This window comes from Ursus americanus, chromosome 18, assembly GCF_024610735.1.
Source record: "Ursus americanus isolate L20-20 chromosome 18, mUrsAme1.1.p, whole genome shotgun sequence".
Taxonomy (NCBI): Eukaryota; Metazoa; Chordata; class Mammalia; order Carnivora; family Ursidae; genus Ursus; species Ursus americanus.
The window spans coordinates 57,085,085-57,106,551 of record NC_142144.1 but is presented as its reverse complement, the minus strand read 5'-3'; the positions used below and the strand labels follow the sequence as shown (position 1 = coordinate 57,106,551).

The following is a 21,467-nucleotide window of genomic DNA, read 5'->3' as shown; positions in this document are numbered from 1 at the left end:
CTCCACTTTATAGACGATGAAACTGAGACACTGAAATGTTATATAACTTCCCCCAAGATTCCACAAATAAGTGACAAAACTAATGTATAAATTCAGTTCTGCTTGCATCAAATTTATGTTCTTTTCACTGCAGCAAAAGGAGAAGAAGGAAAAGGAGAAGAAAGGAAGGGAGGGAAGAGGGAGGAAGGGTGGGAGGGAGGGAAGAAGGAAGGGAGGAAGGAAGGAACGGAAGTCAGTGGAGATTTTACCATCTTTAACATTACATTTATATACATTATATACCAGTAGGATTAAAGAAGATTAAACAAGAACTAATTTTCAATTATTTATAAAATCAGTACTAATACAAAAATTTTTGTTAATAAAAGGAGTTGATTTACTGAAGCTTAAAATAGAAGTCTCTTATTACTTGTGACCCAATGATTACAGATGATCATTTTATATATTTGAAAGTACAATATCTCCTCATCCCAAAACAATACTGAGAAGTGCTGTTTTCTCAATGTAATTCACAATCTCAATTTAGTTAGCTACTTCTGCATTAAGGAATATAGCCCAAAGGCTGTCGTTAAAAAAGACAATTAAGAATTTATAAAGTCAATCAATTTCATGAAACTGACAAGAGTTACAGAGCTTAAATCCAGTAAATAGCAATGTGGTGAAGGTCACAACGCTCCTGACATTGTTTTCTGAATGTCAAAGTTAAACAGGGTTTCTGGTCGGTGAAAATCCAAAGACTCTGGAGAAAGCCTAGCCTCACATGGCTGCTTTTGCTTTTGTATTTTGTTACATATGCTGAAGGAGCCAAAGAAGAGCCTGCCACCTAAGAGCAGTCATTTGCAAAGGAAAGCGAGGCTTGCCTGCTGCAGGTGGGGAGTAAGGATCATCTAAGTTGTCTCAGGATTACTTATCTATTGGTACATCTGATCTGCTGGCTTACAGACAAAATCAGTTGTCCAAATCGTCAGTTCTTTCATTTAATTTACTGATCTGTGACACACAGGAATTTGATTTGAGGGACAATAAAGGTTAAAAAGTGAATAAAAAGTTCAGTTTTGTTCTGTTTTTCTGTAATTTTTAAAAAGCTATAGACAAACTGGTAAGTATTGACATGATCCAATTACATATATCAGCATCAAATAGAAAATAATGAACAGAAAGATACTGAATGGATTATCTGGAGAGGGAGAAGGCAGGGCATTACAAGCACGATTTTAGTCATTTTTTTCCCCAACACATTGCTTTGAGAATATGGCCGTGTATGTGGATATAATAGTTAAATTACTTTAATGTCTAAGTCTTAAAAATATTTGATGACTAAAAGGTTAAGAAAATGCAAACTGACTGTTGATTACATGAAAGCAAGTAAGTAATTTATTAAAGGGGAAATGAGGGGCAGAGGACCTAAATGTAATTTTGTGAAATACTGCTTATAAGAATTCTATTTCATTAATGCTTCAGTCTAGCACCACTGTCACGACTTTATTATTTAGGTTGCATTAGGTCAGAGACTGCTATAACGTGTAAGTATTTGCTCTTTGACCTCCCCAAGACTTATGACGCAAACAAAATGCTGAACTTTTACATCTAAGGCTGTAATTTCATATAATGAACAATCAGAGAGCAAAAGCCATATTCTTTCAGCTATCTTTTTTAAGGGCTTCATTGTGAAGAGCTGAAACACATTTTTATTTAAAAAATGGGGGGGGGGGAGTTGGGCACTTCAATTGTCAAAACAAATGCAAGCCAAGCATGAAATTTTAAAAGTGTTATCAACTACTAATTAGAAGCAAATAAGATTATCTATATAGAAAACATATCGCCAAACAAACGGATCCTTTGGTGGAAATGTCACTGTGCTATGAAATTACAGAAGCTTAAACAAGTGATGTTTGTTGGATAAAATTCACTGACAAATTCCTTCTAAGCCATCTTCTTCCACGTTACCAGATTTCTTAGATGGTGCGTTCTACGGGAATCTTCAATCTTGTAGTGCACAGAGAGAATAACTCCTCTCTTCGCTCTTTCTTGGCAAATCATTAGTAATATAAAAAGAAATGTTTTTAAACATTGACTTTGCTTCAGGCTGCACATTGCCTTTTTGTCATCACAAGTAAGTAGCTTTCCAAAATGAATTTTTCAAAGAAACCGAACAGCACAAAGAAAAGGTAAATAACTCCATAAGGCAGTACGGCACCCAGAGTAGGCCTAGCTTAAAATATAGCTTATTTTCTCATACTAAACTTTTCAACTAAAAACTACTGGCCCTTTAAGGAAATAGGGGGAAAAATTATAATACATTCTTTGAGTACTCTGGAAAACTGAATACTTACATCTGTATATTTAGCACTTCATATATCTTGTAATACCAATCCTAAAGGCATATTCTGTGGTCACTAAGTTGAACACACTATGTCAAAGGTAAAGTTCATTTCTGAGATAACCAGGAACTCTGGGGGAGCTGAAAGGGTACCCATGAGCAAAGGTTAAGTGCATAGATTTAAAGATGTGAGTCTAAAAGTTTGAGGCTCTCAGAATCACAAGTTAGAGCACACACATACCTCACCTCTCAGACTACCCACAAATACACAGCTGAAACTGAAGACGGGTAGTCTTAAAGCAAAATCACCTTAAGAAATCCATCTTTCCTGAAATGGCACTTTTCATATGTGATTGTGTTAATGAATCCTTATTTATCCATGGCATCTTTTTAAAAATGGAATTGTTTAATGGCTTGATAAATCAAGCTGGGTCTGAAGGAAATCCAATATGCAAATGCCGGTAGTGTCCTCTTTTACCAACAGTCACCCTTGTCAGTTTGAAAAACTGAAAATCAACAAAAGAACAGTGTAAGTATACTTGACCTTATTGCCTAATGTCTATCAAGATTGCCACGGCTGGTCGATTTCAAATTTGTGAAACTGACACTTAAAAATGTACAGAGCATCTTCAGTTCAGGTCCCTCAAGTGCTGACTAAACTGGAGTCGGAGCCTCAAATTCTCCATCCATACGGACTTGCACAGCACTTACAAAGCGAGTTTAATCACACCATCAATCTGTGACTACACTTTCCTTAAAGTAATTCTGCTTCATTTATCTTTAACCCTACATTATACAAATAATATCCTTATCAGTCCAAGAAAAAAGTTATTAATGTCCCTACTTGTTTATCCTTTACATACACTGGGAATCTGGGATCACATATGAATTTACACAAATACTTCTTTTGTTTCAAATTTTATATGAAAAAATCACCTTACACCACCATAGTTCAGAGAAGCTCTGTAAAGAATGTTCTTGAAAAACTCTTCAATCAATGTCTATGGCTAACACTAGAACATGACTTAATAGTTTAAAAACAAAACAAAAACTTAGGGGACTGCCTACCTTTTTTTTTTTTTTTTTTAAATGTCTCTCTAGGAAGGGTTTGCATCTGCCATACAAGGGTATCTCCTGGATATAAGAACAGTTATACAGGCCCCTAGTGGCTCAGCGAACAGCAGCAGACAAGGGGATTCCGATTCTCAGTTCTCCACTTGGAGATACTCTGGCTTTACATGAATGTCATTCTTAAAAGGCAAATCAAGTCATTGTATTTAATACTTTAATCAGTTTTACTTTCATGGTTATCTACCAAAATACATATATATTAAAGTAGATCACCACATTTCATTACTTTAGTAACTACTACTGCACTGGTCCAGGAAGAATTTGTGTTACATAACCTCCACAATAAAATACTTAACATCCACCTCTTTACATGTCATTACAAAAAAAGTGATATATTACTCAAATATATTAAAATATATTTGAGAGACAGTTTTCCTCTTTGAATTTCATTCTTATTATATTTATTATACGGAGGGCTTTGAGAACAGATAATTTCTAAGTAAAGCGCTCACTATTTTAAATGAAATATTGATACAAACTGAAGGCCACTTTTAAAATAGTAGAAATCGACATGTATTTCCCAAGGACAGCCAGTGATAAAACTCACATTGGAGTGCACCTATTTTAAAGGATGTACAATTAATAACACCCCTTAATCCTCATCCTCTTGCTGTCTTTCCTTTACAAAAGAAAATTCCAGGCAGGCACATTTACAGCTTTTAGCAATTTTTAACTGGACACAATCTGACAGCTGAATTCATGAAACTGACCAGCTTGTCAATTTCACACTTTGAAAGTACAATAATAGCTGATAGCATGAGGGTGAATTTTAAAAATCTGTCACAGAATTGCTAGCTCCATTGAAAAGCAAAGTACAGTACATAATTATGGGAGGTGGGAGGTAGGGAAATTTTCTTTCAATGTCCATTTAGGATGTCTACCTCAAGAATTCGGACATCTAGCATTGAAAATTTATTCTCTTTGCTAAGTCAATAAAATAATATCTATCTGTGGCATATAACAGAATATGCTTTCAAAATAAGTATAATATCCACTAAGCATTGTCCTGGATATCCTATTACCAACATAAAACAATCTTTAGGTCGGTATCATCTAAATATTCCTTTAAATCAGAATATTTCAAGTCCTGGTACATCACCTTGGTTTTACTCAAGTTGAGTAGTGGGTGTGTACACTTTCAAACAGACAGAATAGCCAAAATAGTCAAAAGTATGAACGGTTGGACTAACTCCCCCATATGCATGTTATTACAGGATGGCTGGAAAGAACACATCAAAGGGAAAGGTCCATGTCTGTAGCTCTGGAAGTCCAACAGCAAATCTATCTCAAGTCAAAGCAGTTACCAGTCTCTAAGAGGCTCAAAATGAGTGTGCTAAGCTCTGTTAAGTCACTGCCACTGTGTCTATACACATCTAAAAGGAAAAAAAAAAAAAACTTTAAGAGAAAATACAGGAAGAGTGATCCCTCGGGAATCTTCTTGGGTGCTTAAGGCACAAACTGTAGCTTGGTCTTGGGGGATCACTCCAAGAATTTTAGAAAACAGAGACATTCGGCAAGTCGTGTGCAGGGAGGAGAGCTGGAAACAATACAAGTAGATGTGACAGTCAGGGTTTTGGAGAATTGAACTACTATTCAGAATCCTAGAACAACCAATTAATGAAAGACAAGCTCACACTTTAGTGTTCAAGATATTTTTTTTTAAGCACAAGAAAACTGACTTCATTTGTTAATGCTTCTAAATGAAAATCAACCTCATAGATAAACAATTCAAGTTTTCTACATGCCTACGTAAAAGCTACAATAAATCGATAGAAAAGCCCAAGAACCTTTGGTTTGTTGTGGCTTTCTTTTTAAATTGTTTCCTACAACTTGGATTTTTCATTATAAATTCTGTGTTCCCTTCCCTACGGAATGAGTAAGAACAGCAGATTCCCGTAGCAGAACTAGGATCTTTGATTCTGCCATGGAAAGGTCTCCAAAACAATCCCCCTCCTCTATGGCAGCCGAGTAGACTTTGATTCCTGCTATTTCTCCTTCCCCCCACTAGTTCAGAGGAAAGAAAGAAAAAGAATTCGCCCCCTCACCATAACCAGCCCTCCTTAAAACAGTAATCACTGCCTCTTAAAAAAAAAAAAAAGAAGATAGATAGATAGATAGATAGATAGATACATAGATAGATACATAGATAGATAGATAGACATAGATACATGCAGAGGCAAAAACCCTGGGTAGGGTCGGATTGCCCCACAGCTCCTCCATTTCCCCAATACCCTACCCACCCTAGGAGGAGAGAGCCGGGGTCGCACAAACACACACACATACACAAACACCCTCATTCTCTAGAATCGCCCGTCTCCCTTGGTCTGAGGTTTTAAACGACAAGCGAACCGTGCAGGGGAGGACCTCTGCCCAAGGAGGTTCAGAAGAGCAAACTGTGTGCGCTCCGGTGCCGGGGCGCTGGGCTCGCGGACGCGGGAGTGTGAAGCTCCGGCCCGGGAGGCGCGGGCTGCCGGAACCGGGCTCAGGGCAAGCCCGGGACGCAGGGAGGGGAGGGCACAGGGGGGCGGACCGGGTCACTCGGAGACTTACCTGGTCATGTTGGCTCCGGGCAGCCTCCGCCACCGCCTCCCGCGCCGCCACCAGCACTTTTCCCCAGCGCCTTCGCGCCCCGCCACTGCCGCGCAGCCCGCGCCTGCCCAAGCCGCCGCCTCTGGGCGGCCAATTTAATCCCGCGGAGCTGCGGCCACCGCCGCGGGAGTCCCCCCCAGTCGCTGCCGCCGCCCGGGCCCTAGAACGGCCAGCCCAGTCCAGAGCGAGGAAGTGGAGGAGAGTCAGCGAGTGAGTCCAAAAACCCGAAATCCAGCATCCAGAGGAGCGCGTCCCCCCGCCCTCCCTCCACCCCTACCCCCTTCTCCTCCTCCTCCTCCGCCTCCTCCTCCTCCTCCTCCCGGGCCGTCCTCCTGGCCCTTCTGAGCCGGAGGCTTCCGCGGCGGTTTCTCCTCCTCCCGCTCCTCCTGCTCGCCCTGCGCTCGCTTCGCAGGCTGCTGCCGCCGCCGCTGTGTCTGTTCTCCCTCCTCCTCCTGCTCTTCCTCCTCCTCCCGCTCCTCGATGCTCCGCTGCTCGCGGCTAGGGGGTCCGGGGCCGGGTCTCCTCTCCTCCCTCCGCTTCTTTCGTTTCCTCCTTCCTGCTGCTGCTTCTTTTAAAGAGGATTCTTTGGCCACAAATAGCAACTCGGCTGCCCCCCTCAGCGCCTCCCTCCCCTTCTTCTCTTCTTCCCCCCAAAAGTGAAGCGCACGCGAGAGGTAATCAGAAACTGAGGCCGGCGGGGAAAGAGGGGAAGCGGGGGAGAGGGGGCGAGGCGAAGCCTGGAGACCGGCCCGAGCGGAGTCGAGAGCCAGGAGGTGGGATGGCCAGTCCAGCCCAGCCTTTGGACCTGGCGTGAACCTGGTGGTTATGGTTGGAGGCGAGGTGATTTGGTGGGGAAATTAAATGAAAAAGCTCAGGAAAGTGATTGGAAAGCTTCTTTCTTTGTTTCCTTGTCTGGGTGATTTCTAAAATCCTCGTAATCGTGCTGGGGATCCCACGGAATCGCGGTGCCCCAGCGCTGGGAGATTGTGTGCGCGCGTTGCCAGCGCGAGAGTGTGAGTGTGGGTGCGCCCGGGCGCAGGGAGAGCCAGGCCCGCTGCGCCCGCTGGCGAATCCCTGAATCTGGACCACTGACCCACTGAAAGGGCCGGAGAGCTGGACGAAGGAGGGGCAGGCAGGAGAGCTGGGTGAAGGAGGCGCACACCACACACACACACACACACACACACACACACACACGCACACGCAGAGGAGGGGGCGGGGTGACGTCACTCTCCAGCATCCATCCACCAGGCCAGAAAAGACCCCCTCTAAAAAATTCACTCATATCCTAAGAGATGCACACCCGGGTGCTTCATCCCCGCACACTGGAGGAAAAATGCTGATCGCGCCCCCATTCAAAGCAGTTATAATAATATAAGGAGCGCGCGTTGATGAGACAGTTTGTGTCCGCCCCAGTTCACCTTGGCAGTCTTATTCCGGGATGCTTGTAGGATCTACTTTGGAGTCAGAAAGGAAGAAAGGGAATTATTGAATCAACTTTAGTGGGATAACTCTTGTCTTGCTTCCATGCTACTTGTTTTTAGGATTCACTGCTCCCCGCTTCTCTGAAGAACACCATAAAACCCTCTCCCTAGACATGTACTCAGTTGTTCCGCTACACAAGCTTCATCTGTGAACCCTTCATCCACAGAACACACTGGATGGATTGTTAGCTAACAGGCACATTTTAACCTTCTTCACTCCTCCTCACAGGATCTCCAGCATGCGGAAAAAGTCAGCAGCTGAAAGCCACCATTGGCAATTGGCCTACCACAATTTTATTAGAAACTTGGTCAGAAAGGTTAAATAAAGTAAAGGCAGGGCCTCCAGCCACCTCCCTTGCTCATTCTGCACTCAGGCCAGCACATACACACCATACTTATCCCTGCAGGCTGGAGGCTGTTTTTGAAAGGGCACAGGTAAGCAGACCTCTTAGGTTCGGACTAATGCCCCAGCATCCTGACTGTTGTCTCAAGCTGTCCATTTGTTCCCACCATCTGCATGTTGTACTCCTGAAACACACTGAAGGATTGGTCAGTAATCCTCTGCCCCTTTTGTGCTCCAAAAAGAAACTACATATTTTTGCAAGGAGTCTTGCTAAATTTAGTTTTCCAGCAATTTGGTTGGGGGGGGGGATCATCCTGGCATGACTCGTCCTTGTCCTTTTTTTTTTTTTTATGGTTAGCTGTATAGTAAAAAGAAGAAGTTTCTATCTGTGCAAGCCTCCCCCAGAGCCAGGTTTACCCTCCAGTCTTTCTGATGACATGAGGAACCAAAAGGCTGAACAGGTATGATGGAACCCTGCCCCTGTGCCCTAAGGATGGATTCAGAAATCTGAGCCTCCACACAAGTGATTCTTGCTCAAGGTGTAAACTGATTTGGCTTTCTCATTGCCACATCCTCCTCCATAAACTGGCGAGCCCCATTTTCCTCCTGCAAAGTTGGTTGTCAGAGGGGAAAAAACAAAGTTTTTAAGACCCTAATAATCCTTTTATGTTGCATTTGGTGGAGAGACACACATCCCTCTGCCACTTTTAAGGAGGTCTGACCAGATCTGACCTGATTTTAAAAGATCCCGGCTGGGAAGTCTGACTGCCATCTGGGAATGTAGTCAAGAAAATAACCTACCCCGCTGGTAGCCAGTTAGACTACCTAGAGAATGTAGCAGTGATCATTACCAACATGAATGATAAACAGGTACGAAAGGGATCCAGAAAGAAGAGGAGAGAGAGCAGTATCAGTAAGTGAGATTAGCCTGAGGACCCTACTTTCCGGACACCAGGAGGTCCTAGATGCTCCTGCCCTCCCCCCCCCAAAAAAAAACTTCTTGGAGAAAGAAGTAGCAGTGGGAGAAGACAACTATCTAGTCTGAGCTATTGTACAAGATCCAGCATTATTCAGGGCAACGCTGCTGAGGATGAGGGGTTCAAGGAAACAGAGGAGCCCGACTCTGCACATCTGAGCAGTGGTGGGCTGAGACAGCCACCTCATACACAAATATTAATACATTCACAGCAGATTTGTAACAAAACAACACTGTGGCATCTCATATAACCTCTCGGAGTGTTTACTGTTTGGAGATTTGAAGTCAAAGAACATGAGAGGTGGGCTAGTCATCTGTTAAAATCACCTAATCTTATAGGTAAGGAAACCGAATCCCTGAGAGTTTAAGGTGACCCAACTATTTGGTGACAGAAGCAGACCCAAAACCCGGATATCATGACCCAGTGTCACTCTGCCCCCAACTCTTCCTAGTCACCTCCCAGTTCTAGATCAAACAGTTTTTCCCACTTATCAGTGAGCAATAAATATAGAATATTTTAAAACTATGCTTAAATGAAGAAAAATGAAGAAATGGGACTAGACATTTTCTTAGCTCCTTTCTGCTCTAACCCTCTGTTATGAATAGCACACAAGAACTTTGCTATAGCACAACCCCCTCTAGTGCATAATTCAGCATACAATGAGTATGAGTCTATTTTGGACCCCATCCAAGGGAGTTAGTTCCTAGAAGTACTTGAAAGATTTTATTCTCATCTATAATGAAACATCTTTAAAAGACTAAAAATAATCAGAACGACAATGATAGTAATCATTTGTTACTCTCCTATCATGTACTAAACATCATGCTATCTCACTGTTTTCAAAAGGCATATCATGACCTTTTGTGGGTCACAAACCTAGTGGGTTGTGAACAATTTTTTAAGCAAAAGAAATGAGAGTAGGAAAGAAAAGAAAAAAGAGTGCATTATATATACTAAATATTGTTCTGTAAAACTTACGTTTCGATCACGTGGTTGGTGATTAAGAGTTTCAAGGCTGTTGCCTTGCCTCCAGTCTTAACAACTACCTTGGAAGTTAGGCATAATTAGCCCCATTGTACAAGTGAGAAAACAGGATCCAAGAGGATAATTTGGCCATGCTGACATAGATAGCAAGTGGCCAAGCTAGAATTTTAAACCTGTATCGGTTTGACTTCAAATCGTGTGTTTTTATTTCTATTCTGATTACACATTATTAACCAAGGAATCAAATACTTGCTGTCAATAATATTTTTTTTGTAAGAACCAGGTTTTTTTTTAATTCAATTAGAATGGAGAAACTTGACATAGGTTTAAGTGACATGTTCTGAAGATAGTTTCATAAGGTAGTGAAATGAGTATCCGAGATCTCTTCCTATAGGTTATAGTTATGTCCAATATACTTCATTAATAAGCAGCTAAATGCACAAATGGAATAATAATTAATGGTTGGGTCCCTGGGTGGCTCAGTCAGGTAAGCATCTGCCTTCGGCTCAGGACGTGATCCCAGGGTCCTCGGATCCGTAGAGCCCGGCACTAGGGTCCCTGCTCCACGGGGAGTCTGCTTCTCCCTCTGTCTCTATCTCTGCCCCTGCCCCTCCCCTCCCCCCATGCTCTTGCCCTGTCTCTCTCATGTGTTCTCTCTCTCAAATAAATAAAATCTTTTAAAAAATAAAAAATAATTATAATTAATGGTTTTAATCTTCAAATAACTATTCGTCTGTACAAGGGTTAAAATGTTTGAGAGAGTTTTTCAAATATAATTCATACAACAGTTTTCAGTAGCTTATTTCTTGTTCCAGAGACAGAACTGAGACATGAGAGAGATAAAATAGATATTAAATACACTCACTAAACAATAGTTTGATTCATTTGAGAACACAGGATCTACACATATAAAGTAATCAGAATACACCATAATGCCATCTAAATTGTTAAGAAGAAAAGAAGACAGTAATTCAGATGCCATGCTGGTGTTTTGATTCATATGGCCCTGTGCATTCTACCAGTAACGTAGCACGTTTCGATGCTCTTAGTCCCATTCTTCAGATTTGGAAGCTCCTACGCAGAACGAGTTGGTGATTGAAATAAGAATCTAATCCTGGTCTTTCTGATTCCACTAATCAAAGTCTCTTTACAAACAAGGGGGTTTCCAGTAGACAAAGAGGTGGTTAGATATTTTGAGACACGCTATGCAAACATTCACATTTTTCTCCACCTGAAAGAAAGACACTTTCTTTTTCTCCAGGGCGGCATTTCTTGTTGCTGTCAGGCAGCGCTGTTCTCTTAAAGAAAAGAAATCCGTATCTTCTCTAAAGAAAGGCCTAGAAAAGCCAGGCCCTCTACCCTGACTCTGTTCAGTTCGCTGCTGCATTTTACCCTCACCTGCAGCGTGTAGAGGACGTTGTGGTACGATGCTATTTTCCATTGGCTCTGCTACTGGAGATTACGGCATGCGGCTGTGACAAATGGATATTCCCATTAAATTCTTTAGGAGAGTGGAGCATTCCATTAACCATTGGCACTATCCCAACCCAAGTGAAACACTGGGTCATTTTTTTTCTTGTGAGCAAGAAATGAAGGGGGAAAACAAAGGATATACTCTAATTACCTTTCTTCCTTTTTTTTTTTTGTTGCGTGCATTATGATAGCCGTATATTACAATTATTTATAATTAATATATGACAAGCTGTCAGCTAAAATTTAACAGGTGATTTGTCAAGAAGTCCCATTAACTCATACATTAAGCAGTGGGTTTCAGTATTCCCTAACAATAAAAGTGTGCTTTGGTTTTGTTGTCTTAAATCTGTTGTGTTTAAATATTCAGAGACCACCAATCTTTATGTATTTGCAGCATCTTTTAAAAATACAACCATTGCTAATATAAATGAGCACTCTGTTAGTAATGTAAGGAATAAGCACATTTTTTGTCACTTTAACCTTTAAATGCTAATGTTTTCATTGACAAAACTAACTGCCTAGTGTTTATTTTTAAGTTTTAAACTTTTATGGTTCTTTAATACATTTTCCAAACGATGTCTTTGGTAGTAAAGGCAAAGCTGAATAAAGAGGAAAGTAATTGTAGTTACTTATGTTCCATTAAGAGTTTGTATCTTACACTAGAGAATTTCGAAATGAAGGAATATTTTAAAATACTGAAAAAGATTAAGAAGTCACGAGAAAGCTCGTAATTAATCACTCAATAAAGGGGAAATCTACAGAGACCCGAAACTGATGAAGCAGGCTCCATTTTGCTGAATAGCAAGAGAATGGGGCACATGGTAGAAATGAATCACAGCTATTTCTAGGGAGGGATAACAAGATTCTTTAAAAGAGGAAAAGGTTGGGTTCACTATCTACAGAATGTCAATGTCATGGGATATCACCTGGAAATAAAGTTATATTTTAAACTACAATGTTATTATTGGTTCCATGGCAACCAAAGTTTGTATTGTTTAAGAGAACGACAGAGAAAAAAAGAGAATGATAGAAAAGTAAAGCAGCATTTGTTTAAAATTTTATTGCAGGAGGCTGACTCTTATCTTTCCAGAGTAAGTTACTGACTCACAGTCGACTGCTGCAGAGGAAGCCGAATCCCCTTCATGAAACAATGTGCTTCAAGAGTCAATGGTTAGGAAGAGAGAGAAGGAAAAAAAATTTAAAAAGCGAGGATAAAACCCACAGCACAGCAGTTTTTCAAAGCTTGTAAGTCTTCTGCGTCCACCAATCAAGTTCAGTTTTCCCATTTTTAGCAAGAAAGCCATAAGAAGTCGCGACTTTATTTCTAACAGGTCTTTCAAACAGGGTTTCAGAAAATGATTTTCAGAAACTCAGAAGCGAAATAGCACAAGTTGATTTCCGTGTGAGTCTACCTCTTCACAGGCTGCAGATTACAAATGACCAGTGCAAACCTGGCCTGGGCATCCTGGACGGGGACCAGTCACAAGGTCTCACCTGGCTTTGCAGATAATGGCAAGGGCCCCCTGTGTAGCTATGGGCACTTCCACACACATTTGGGAGCAGTTTTCAAAGCAGTGAATGGGAACGAAAACTTCAAGACTACAATTTTTCAGTCGCTTTTGAACCTTTGTCTTAAACATCTTTACTTATCTTACACTTCAATTATGTCACTTAACAATTTCTACAGGGTGTGCATATTTAGCAAATGTTCCTTCTCAGCCATTTGAGAGCAGATTAGTGTCTGATTAGAGCCAAAAACTCTCATCACGGTGCTTTAAGCACTATAGAAACTCTGTAAGTATCTGAAGAAGTAAAGGAAGGGAAGGATGGAGACAAAAAGAGAGGAAGAGGAAATGAATTGGTTGTCAATTGCCCTTTTTATGTGAAACGTCACTTGCTTTACAAAGCTTATTGCAGTCCACTAAGTAGAATGAATTTGCTCTGCCTCTGTTCTCCCATTCTTTCTTTTTCTTACTTGGTATCGGCCTATATTTTTATTGTGTATGTTTGTACCCTATTAAGCTCTGAGCTTGTCCCCACTGTTCATATCACCATCAGTGAGCACAAAACCCAGACTATAAGCTGATCTCAAAAGATGTCTGCTGAATGCATCAATGGATGATAACATGGGGCTATTAACAGTCTTTGACCTCGAGAAGCACAAAAGCAAATCAAGTCAAGCAGGTGTTTTTCTCTGCCTTCCCCTTGGCAAAGAAACCAATAGTCAGACATCTAGAAGCAGTCCTGAAAAGAACCCTTGACACCCATGCTTTTTACTTGTTTCCATCTATCAGAGGGATCTCCTACCTAGTGAGTCACAGGCTCTAGGAAATATCCTACCTTGTACCAAGCGGAAGTAAAAAGGAATAGGGTATGGGCTTTGCTTTTCCTTCTTACAGTCGTGCTGTTCTGAGAGTTTGGATGTCAAAAGTGCTCAGTTTGGCCTGTTCTATGCTGGGGAAAGCAGAGATGAGAAATTAGAACAAATGCTGAAAGCTAAAATGTTTTGTCTGTGATTCAGTCCTTCTTGTGCCATCCATAACATACTTGCCTTTTATTAAAGTTTTATCTATCCTTGTTTCACTCATTCCTTTCTTATACTTCTGCCACAGGCCAAAACCCATATATATTTCCAGATTGCAAGACTGTAAAATCTTTAAGAAAAAGACTGGGTCTTAATCATCAGTGTGTACTTTGTACATCTGCAGAACGTCCTATATAAGGAATACATGATAGAATGCTGTTTAATTGAACTTTCCAAAATCTAGTGTTTTCTTTAAAATTAATGGGAACTCTGTGGGGCATGAGTACATCCTAATTTTCCCCATTTAATACGTTCTATTATATTGACCCCAGGGAGTGTACTTGCATTTACCGATCACAAGCCCAAATGTTTGGACTGCCAAATCCCTGGAACGGAGGTTCACAACCTTGGCTGTACGTTAGAATCATCTGGAAAGCTTTTAAAACATATGCCCAGGGACCATGTGTATGAGCTGAATTGGATTCTTTGGGAATGAGGCTCCTAGCGTATTTTGTTAAGAAGCTTCCGAAGTGATTCAAATGTTTAGCCACAGTGGCGTAACCTTACTTTACAGCCCTAGGAAGCATGATTTGAAAATCACTATACTAGATTATTTCTAAAGTGTTTTACAACTTAGGATTCCTTGTGAAATCACTTTTGTTTTATAAGTGGAAAAGAAATGACCCTTTGACTGGATTCCATTTTTAAGTAGTCACTACAAATGAAACACAGCCCAAATTTCGTATACGGGGGTGGTATTTTTAGCATTTCTTTGACTTGGTTTTTATGTATGCCCATTCATCCCACTGCTCACTCATTCCGGCCTCCAGTGTGTGTGAGGTATGTCAACTATGCACTATTATGGGATTCGAAGAATGTGTGCTGTGACCAAGGCGCACATATTAAGGAAAACCCTTTCATCCAAGCACAATACAAACATTCCCTAATGATTTTCATCCCCTGCAAGTTCAATTAAAAGAGGAAGAAATGCCACCAACTTAACTGAAATTCCAACCACACCACCCCCCAATGAACCTGTGATTAAAACAAAGAGAAGAAAGATCAGAAAGACAGAAACCTCTCCTTGGAAAACATTTGCAGTTGAGTCTCGATATTCATGTGTTATTTTCAGAGTTAAATTAGAATAACAAAGCTACTACTTTGAGGAAACGGTGCTCACACATTTTTGCTTAAGGAATTCATTTTCTTGAGAAGGAAGTTTTCTTGGTGAGTCTAATAGTAGAAAACTATCAGGAATGCAAACTACACAACAATAGCAGACTTCTTTTATTTCTCTGAGAGTTCCCAGCCCAGTGCCTGACGAATATAAGGAACACTCTCCACATCACATTATTCAATATCATCATTTATGTGGCACTTTGCAGTTCACACAGAACTTCAAGGCACCTGTCTCTTTTAAGGCTCCTAATAATTCTGTGGATGGTAAAACACCCATTTTACACATGACCCAGACCCATGAATGGAGCTCGATGTTCTGAATCAGAACCTCTGGGCTAGTTCTGGGGAGTCAGAATTTTTTGGCAAGCTTTTCAGGTAATTCTGAAAACCACGGTGATAGCTCCATTCAAATTCATTGATTTTTATTGTTCCTAGGAAAATAACCCAGTACAGCTGAGCAGATTCTGGCAGTTCTTAAGAGGCTAGCTCCCTTTTTCTAGGATTTGCCTTTCTTTCTTCCTTACTTTTCAAAAGGGGGAGAAAATCACAGGTGGCACTATTTTACCTAAATCTACAAGCTTTTTAATTTTGCTTTGCACAGCTGGCTTATTCTAACAGTTGCCCTTGCTGTGAAGGAAGCTCCTAGCTTCTGGCGTTGGTGGCAGGACTTGAATCCTACCTATTCCCCTTCTGGCCACAACTAAGGTCTTAACAGCCTATGGAGACCACAGGCCTCCTTCAGCAGGCAGCTGTAATTACATGAAATTTGCTGGACATTGGAGTGCAAACCCAGCAGCCTGCTGGGACATTTCAGTCGGCTTCAGCCTTGTACTTGGGAACCCACTAGTTCTAGCTGTTATACTCAGGAAGAGAATCGCCATGAGCTATTTGTGTTGGTGTGTGTCTTTCTCCACCAGTGTTTTTTTTTTTTTTTTAACTTTAAAGTTAAGATATTCTCAGCTAGCCACCCCTCCCCCGCTTACATTACATTAGATCCGCATAATACTACCTTGCAAATACCATCTCATATAGAACTCGGAAAAAAAGGTCAAATTGACCCCTCAATAAACCTTCTTTAGAATAAAAGTATGCATTTCAAGAAAGGAGACAATGTTATTTTTACCTTATAATTACTCCTAATCCACACAGAGACTGGAGAGAAGAGGATTTTGATTTTAGGTCTGGAATGAAATACATTTGATTGGAAATGAAGATGCAAGACAGGGAAAAATCCTCAAAAATTAAAGGAAAAGAAAGTGTGTGTCAACCACCCCAATCTTTTAGATTCTCAAACTTTCCAAATTCTTTTGGTTCACCGCCCCAACCTTAGTTATACTCTCTTGTTTAACAACCGTCCAGCTATTATGGTTACAGTTTCTGGGAAATTTGTCTGTGAAAAGAAAGATTCCAAAGAGTTTGGCTCTTTTTTCTTGGGCGATAGAAAGCCTTAAGCGTCATAAGACGTCAATGTGAACGCGCGCGCGCACACACACACACACACACACACACACACACACACACATTTGGTCTCTCACTTTCTCTCTGGGGTTCAGCAGCCCATGACGTGCTGGTCCTTTTGGGCTTGAAGAAAACACTATGATAGGAGAGAGCAAGGATATACCCACATCATACTCTGTGACTCAGATATACTCTAATATAAATGACTACTTTAGCTGGCTCAGAACCTAACCTTATGTTCAGATAGCTCCACAAAGTGAAAAGGATATTGGGAAAGAAGGACACAAAGCAGTTTGCCCTATCTTTGGATATCCAAAAGGGTAGAAAAGCTTTACACTTTCCATTTCCTGCTTGCTAAGAAGAAAAGGCAGCTATGCCATTGGAAACCACTTGTTTCCTTCTAGTTTGTCTTACACCCCCGAAACTCTCAAATAAGTCCACATGTTGCTAGGGCCATAATTAAAGTGCTGCAATGCCTGTTCTCTCGCTTTCAAGTCCATGCATACAAATGTTCCCATCACTCTTTTTAAAAGCCCTGGGCACATGTTCAAAACATACAACCCAAACAAATAAACAGCATAACCTAAGCCAAACCCACGAACAACTGGACACTCTCCCCACTTTGGAAGGCCACTCTGAGATGTTACTTAATTGCAGTATATTCTGTGAATTGAAGTTCACAGAGCTGAAAATGGACGTTTTCTGTTGGCACCTTATCCCTTCCCCCCAAAAAAGTGTGACATGCAAATATGCTACAGAATCAGTTATTTAAGATTCAATGGAGTAAATTTCATCTTCAGTGATATCCTTAGAAAACAGAATATTTAGAGAAGAGCAGAGCTCCTATGGGGAATTTAGGGTTAAACTTTGGAGGTATTATTTGCAAGTGCTGAGAAAGAGTTTATATTTAGAGCTAAGTTCTTGATCTTATCTAATGATTGACTTTTCATGGCCTTTGGAAGTAACTTTGATAGCAAAATTTCTGTCTGTTATTTATCCCTAAAGCTGACATGATCACAGCATTGGAAGCTGCTACAAATGAGGCCACGATAAGAGTGAACACTTTACCAATGGCAAGGACTCCAACATGTAGGAAAAAGATTGAATTTACCACAAACTGATTTTTACCTTGGCGCAGCCGAAAAAGAAACAGCTCAACAAAATTCAAATTTTGGTGTGAAACTTCTCCAACACAGAATAGACAGAATGGCCCAAAAGCACTGTTCGGAGTCCTAAGGAAATAAGGATCTTTGGCAGTGATTCAGGCTGGCCCCGTGGTCCTGAGTTGTCACTGGGAAGAAATGCATCCTCTGTAAGATGGCAACCTGTGGAAATCAGCAGCAGCACAATCGATCAACAGCTAGGGCCAAAAGCTCTTGCTTCTGTTTCTCCGACAGAACAAACCACTGTAAAGTTGGCTCACAGCCCCAACAAAATCTGAAAAGTTTATAACAAGTGGTACCACCTGTGCTTATGTCTCAGCCTAGCCAAAATAATTTCCTCTCCTGGGTCTTCTAACTGTGGTGCAGGGTGAGGAATGTGACAGAGTCCGTGAAGAGGAGGAAGGTTCCAACATGGAGCCTACAGAGTGAGTGGATTGGCATCATTTGTGCTAGCACAGAGATCAGCGAATCTTTCTCCTATACTCTGGAACAACTGTGTGTGATATGATCTGTCATCCCCTATCAAAAAAGGCTCTGTCTTCAGGAAAACAAAGACTTTTCTGCTCAGTGTTGTTCTCTCACACGACTGAGCTTTCTTTTTTAACAATGTTATATTATTACAACCTTTGTAAAGCTTGGGATATGGAGGCTATATTAATAACACACAGAAAAGAAAAGCAGTTTGTTTATACAGGCTAGTATTTTGACCATAATTATACTTTTCTCTGTCTTCCTGAAGAATCAGGAACTTTTGAGCCAGGTATCTGAACAAAGCATGATAAAACTAGTATCCAGGATGTGACCTACATTTATGTAAATTTTGTGGAAACAAAGTTCTGTTCTTCACCCTTACTTGAAAAAAAAAGATCTGTAATTCTTTCTTCTTTATCTTTGATTTTCATGAGAACCATCCAGGGACAGTCCACATTTTTCAGAAATAACAAATTTTTCAGTGCAGGAGAAAGCGAAGCATTTGCCAGTACAGCAACAAGAAACCGGCCAAGATGCTTTGGAGGACTTAAGCAAGTACATTTCAATAAGGACCCAAACAATCCTTGGCAACCAATCAGAAAAACAAGTCATCAATGCATTAAGGAAGCCCTCAAATATGAGTGCTGTCGGTGGAAAATAGAGTTACTCACCAACTGAAAATGTTTACTTGAAGTGAGAATTATTTTATGGAAACCACTGTGAGTTTTGGAATACTTACAATCTGTTCAGATTGGTCACTGTGTACAATGTTCCTGCCGCAATATGCCCTGAGACTTCTAATCTGTCTGCCTAATGGAGCAGGTGGCGAGATTCTCTACTGAGCTGTTGGCTCCTGGAGGGCAGGGACCATGTCTTATTCATCTTGTATCTTGCACAGTACCCAACTCTTCAAAGGCAGTCAATAAATATTGAATGAAAGAATCTTTATATACATGGCCACACTCCCTGATCCCTGGCATAAAATATCAACACCCCATCATGTCGATCCTATTGCCCTGCTTTATTTTTCTTTTGAGCAATTATTACCAGCTGTCATGCTATGTGGTTGCTTTTATTATTTATTATTTCTCTTTTTCCCTACAAGAATCTAAGTTCCCAGACGGTGGATTGAACAGGTTGATTTCCTGGATATCCCTAGTTGCTAGGATGGTGCCTGGCACACAACAGGCAATTACAAATAGGTGTTGACTTCTGAATGAATGAATGAATGAATGAATGAACGAATGAATGAAAGAATGAATGAATGAATGATGAATGATGGTATTCCATTGCCTATTCCATTCCACTGTCGAATGTCTCTCTATTTTTTCTCTCCTCTTTATGCTCACTTATTTCATCTTAAATTGGCCTGAAAATTCCCCTATGAACTTTAATAAATAGTAACAAAAAAGTGTTTCTTCATTACATAATGGCTTATTCTAAAGAATGAAGGATCAGGAGACCAGGTCCTGCGGGTCTTTGGCACACGGGTCCACAAACCTGCAGATAAATATAAGTGACAAGAAATGAAGAGAGGGAGGAAAGAAAGAAAATATTCTCTTGGAGGCCATCAGTAGTGGAAGCTTTCTGAGCTGACAAGCTACCTCACGAGAATAGCACCATCTTCTAGATTCTAGTCATTAAAACATACGACTACCTTCTTTAGCATACTGGGCAGGGCCTTCATGTCCTTCCTGTCGTTTAGGGTAAAACTACATCTCATCTGGATGTTGAGTTCTCTTAGTGCATCACTTTCAAACTTAGGGTAACGTTTTAATAATACAATATAACATTTGTTTCCTTTAGGCATTTCTGCATTGTCCTCATGTGAGAATGAATAACAACAATTCCCAACCCGTTAATAACATTCCCCTTTTACTACCCAATTTAATGGCTGATAAAACCACTGAGTGGGTGGTTCAGTGACTTGCCTATGACTTACATGTGGTTGGTCATCCTGCCAAATATAAAACTTTCAACTGCAAACTCCAGATATTATTTCTTTCTTTTCAAACCAATATAGAACAGGAAGTTCTTTGTTCCTTGGAGATGCCCATAATATGTGATGACAGTTGAACATACTTATTTTTGTAATTTTCCAATTTGGGTATCACCAAATGAAACTGGAATAAATAGGAAAGTGGCCTAGCTGCAGAGTCTAACTCTGGAAAAAAACACTGAGTAGGAAATATGTGTCATTGGTCTTCTGACTATTGCCCCTTTTCTCCACTCTAGGCCTCCTCTGAGCATCTCATTCTCTCTACCTTGACCCCAATCCCCTCCGGGCTGACCAACCACTCAGTTGCCTTGCTCTCTTAAAGACTCTTATCTCTCCCCTAATTTATTATAGTGGAAATTGCACTGAAGATGAGAGAACGTAATCCCTAACTCTGTTAATAGCTGTGTGTCATGGGGTGAGCTGTAGAAATCCCCAGAGTCCTCATTTCTTTATCTGTAAAAACAAAGATAATAGTACTTATTTCACAGAGCTATTGTACAGACTACATTAAATCATGTACTTGAAATTTCCACTCAGAACCTACCTCCTAGGAAATGTTGGGATGCAAATGTCTGGATATTTGTTCTGACCTAAGTTGGTAATTCTAATGAAATTTTCAAAACAGAAATATGGAGGACATTTTTCTAATGGATGGTGAGGAGAGTCCTTCAGGTGGAGCAAGAGTGGTATGAGGAGGAAGTGGAAGATTTAGGGCCATGGTGTACAGTTGTTCAGTCCCCAACCTGTACAACCATACATGGACACACTGAAGGTGGACATCCATTTGTGAAATGGGAAAACAATGAAGGTGAAAATGGAGGGAAAAAAACCTCTTACAGTTTTGGGGATGATGAAATGAGACAGTAGAATGCCAATCACTAAATGTATTGAAGTTAATTATGATAAAATTGCTCACCTGCCTGGCTCTTCCTAGTGTTGAGACTGGAAGTTCTAGTATAAACACAATAAATGTAACTGAAAACTTTAGAATGACTTTAGGAACTCTTTATTTGGTTCCTTTGTGCCACAGTTCATATTATTTCTAACATGTTATGATCATGGGCAACCCTATTTCAAGCATAAGATGAGCATCTCAAAATATATTTTCTGAAGTGTGTAGCGGGTACAGGGAGTTGATAGTCATGAAATAAACAAATCGAGTTGTATGGATGCTCATATATATCATTGTGTTTAATAACAAGCATTATCTCATTTCCTTCTTGATGTTTAAAATCTATAATGTGTATCATGATTTTACTGTGATTTGAAAAATAGGCTCTAAACTCAGTGTGGGCTGAACTCCTGGCTCAGACATGAACAGAGTGACTTTGAGCTTAACCTTGAGCTCTCTGAGCCTCACTGCCCTTGAGAA

At 40.6% G+C, this 21,467-nt stretch overlaps 1 protein-coding gene and 1 long non-coding RNA gene across 16 annotated transcripts in view; one reads left to right on the top strand and one right to left on the bottom strand.

Annotated features, from left to right (window-relative positions):
- The window catches only part of PTPRD (protein tyrosine phosphatase receptor type D), a 2,182,843-nt gene that overhangs the window by 497,745 nt on the left and 1,663,631 nt on the right, over window positions 1-21,467 (bottom strand). Inside the window, exon 1 of one of the 15 annotated variants that reach the window (XM_087869645.1) lies at window positions 6,002-6,140. The exons of 13 other annotated variants lie outside the window; for them this stretch is intronic. The gene's annotated coding sequence lies outside the window, so the exon portion shown is untranslated. Of the gene's footprint in view, window positions 1-6,001; window positions 6,141-21,467 lie in introns of those variants that run through there. One more of the 15 variants, XM_087869646.1, reaches the window with a different exon arrangement.
- On the top strand, window positions 6,162-20,914 carry LOC148108613 (uncharacterized). The gene is made up of 2 exons (XR_015727513.1): window positions 6,162-6,250; window positions 17,468-20,914. It is a non-coding gene; the product is annotated as an uncharacterized LOC148108613 (long non-coding RNA).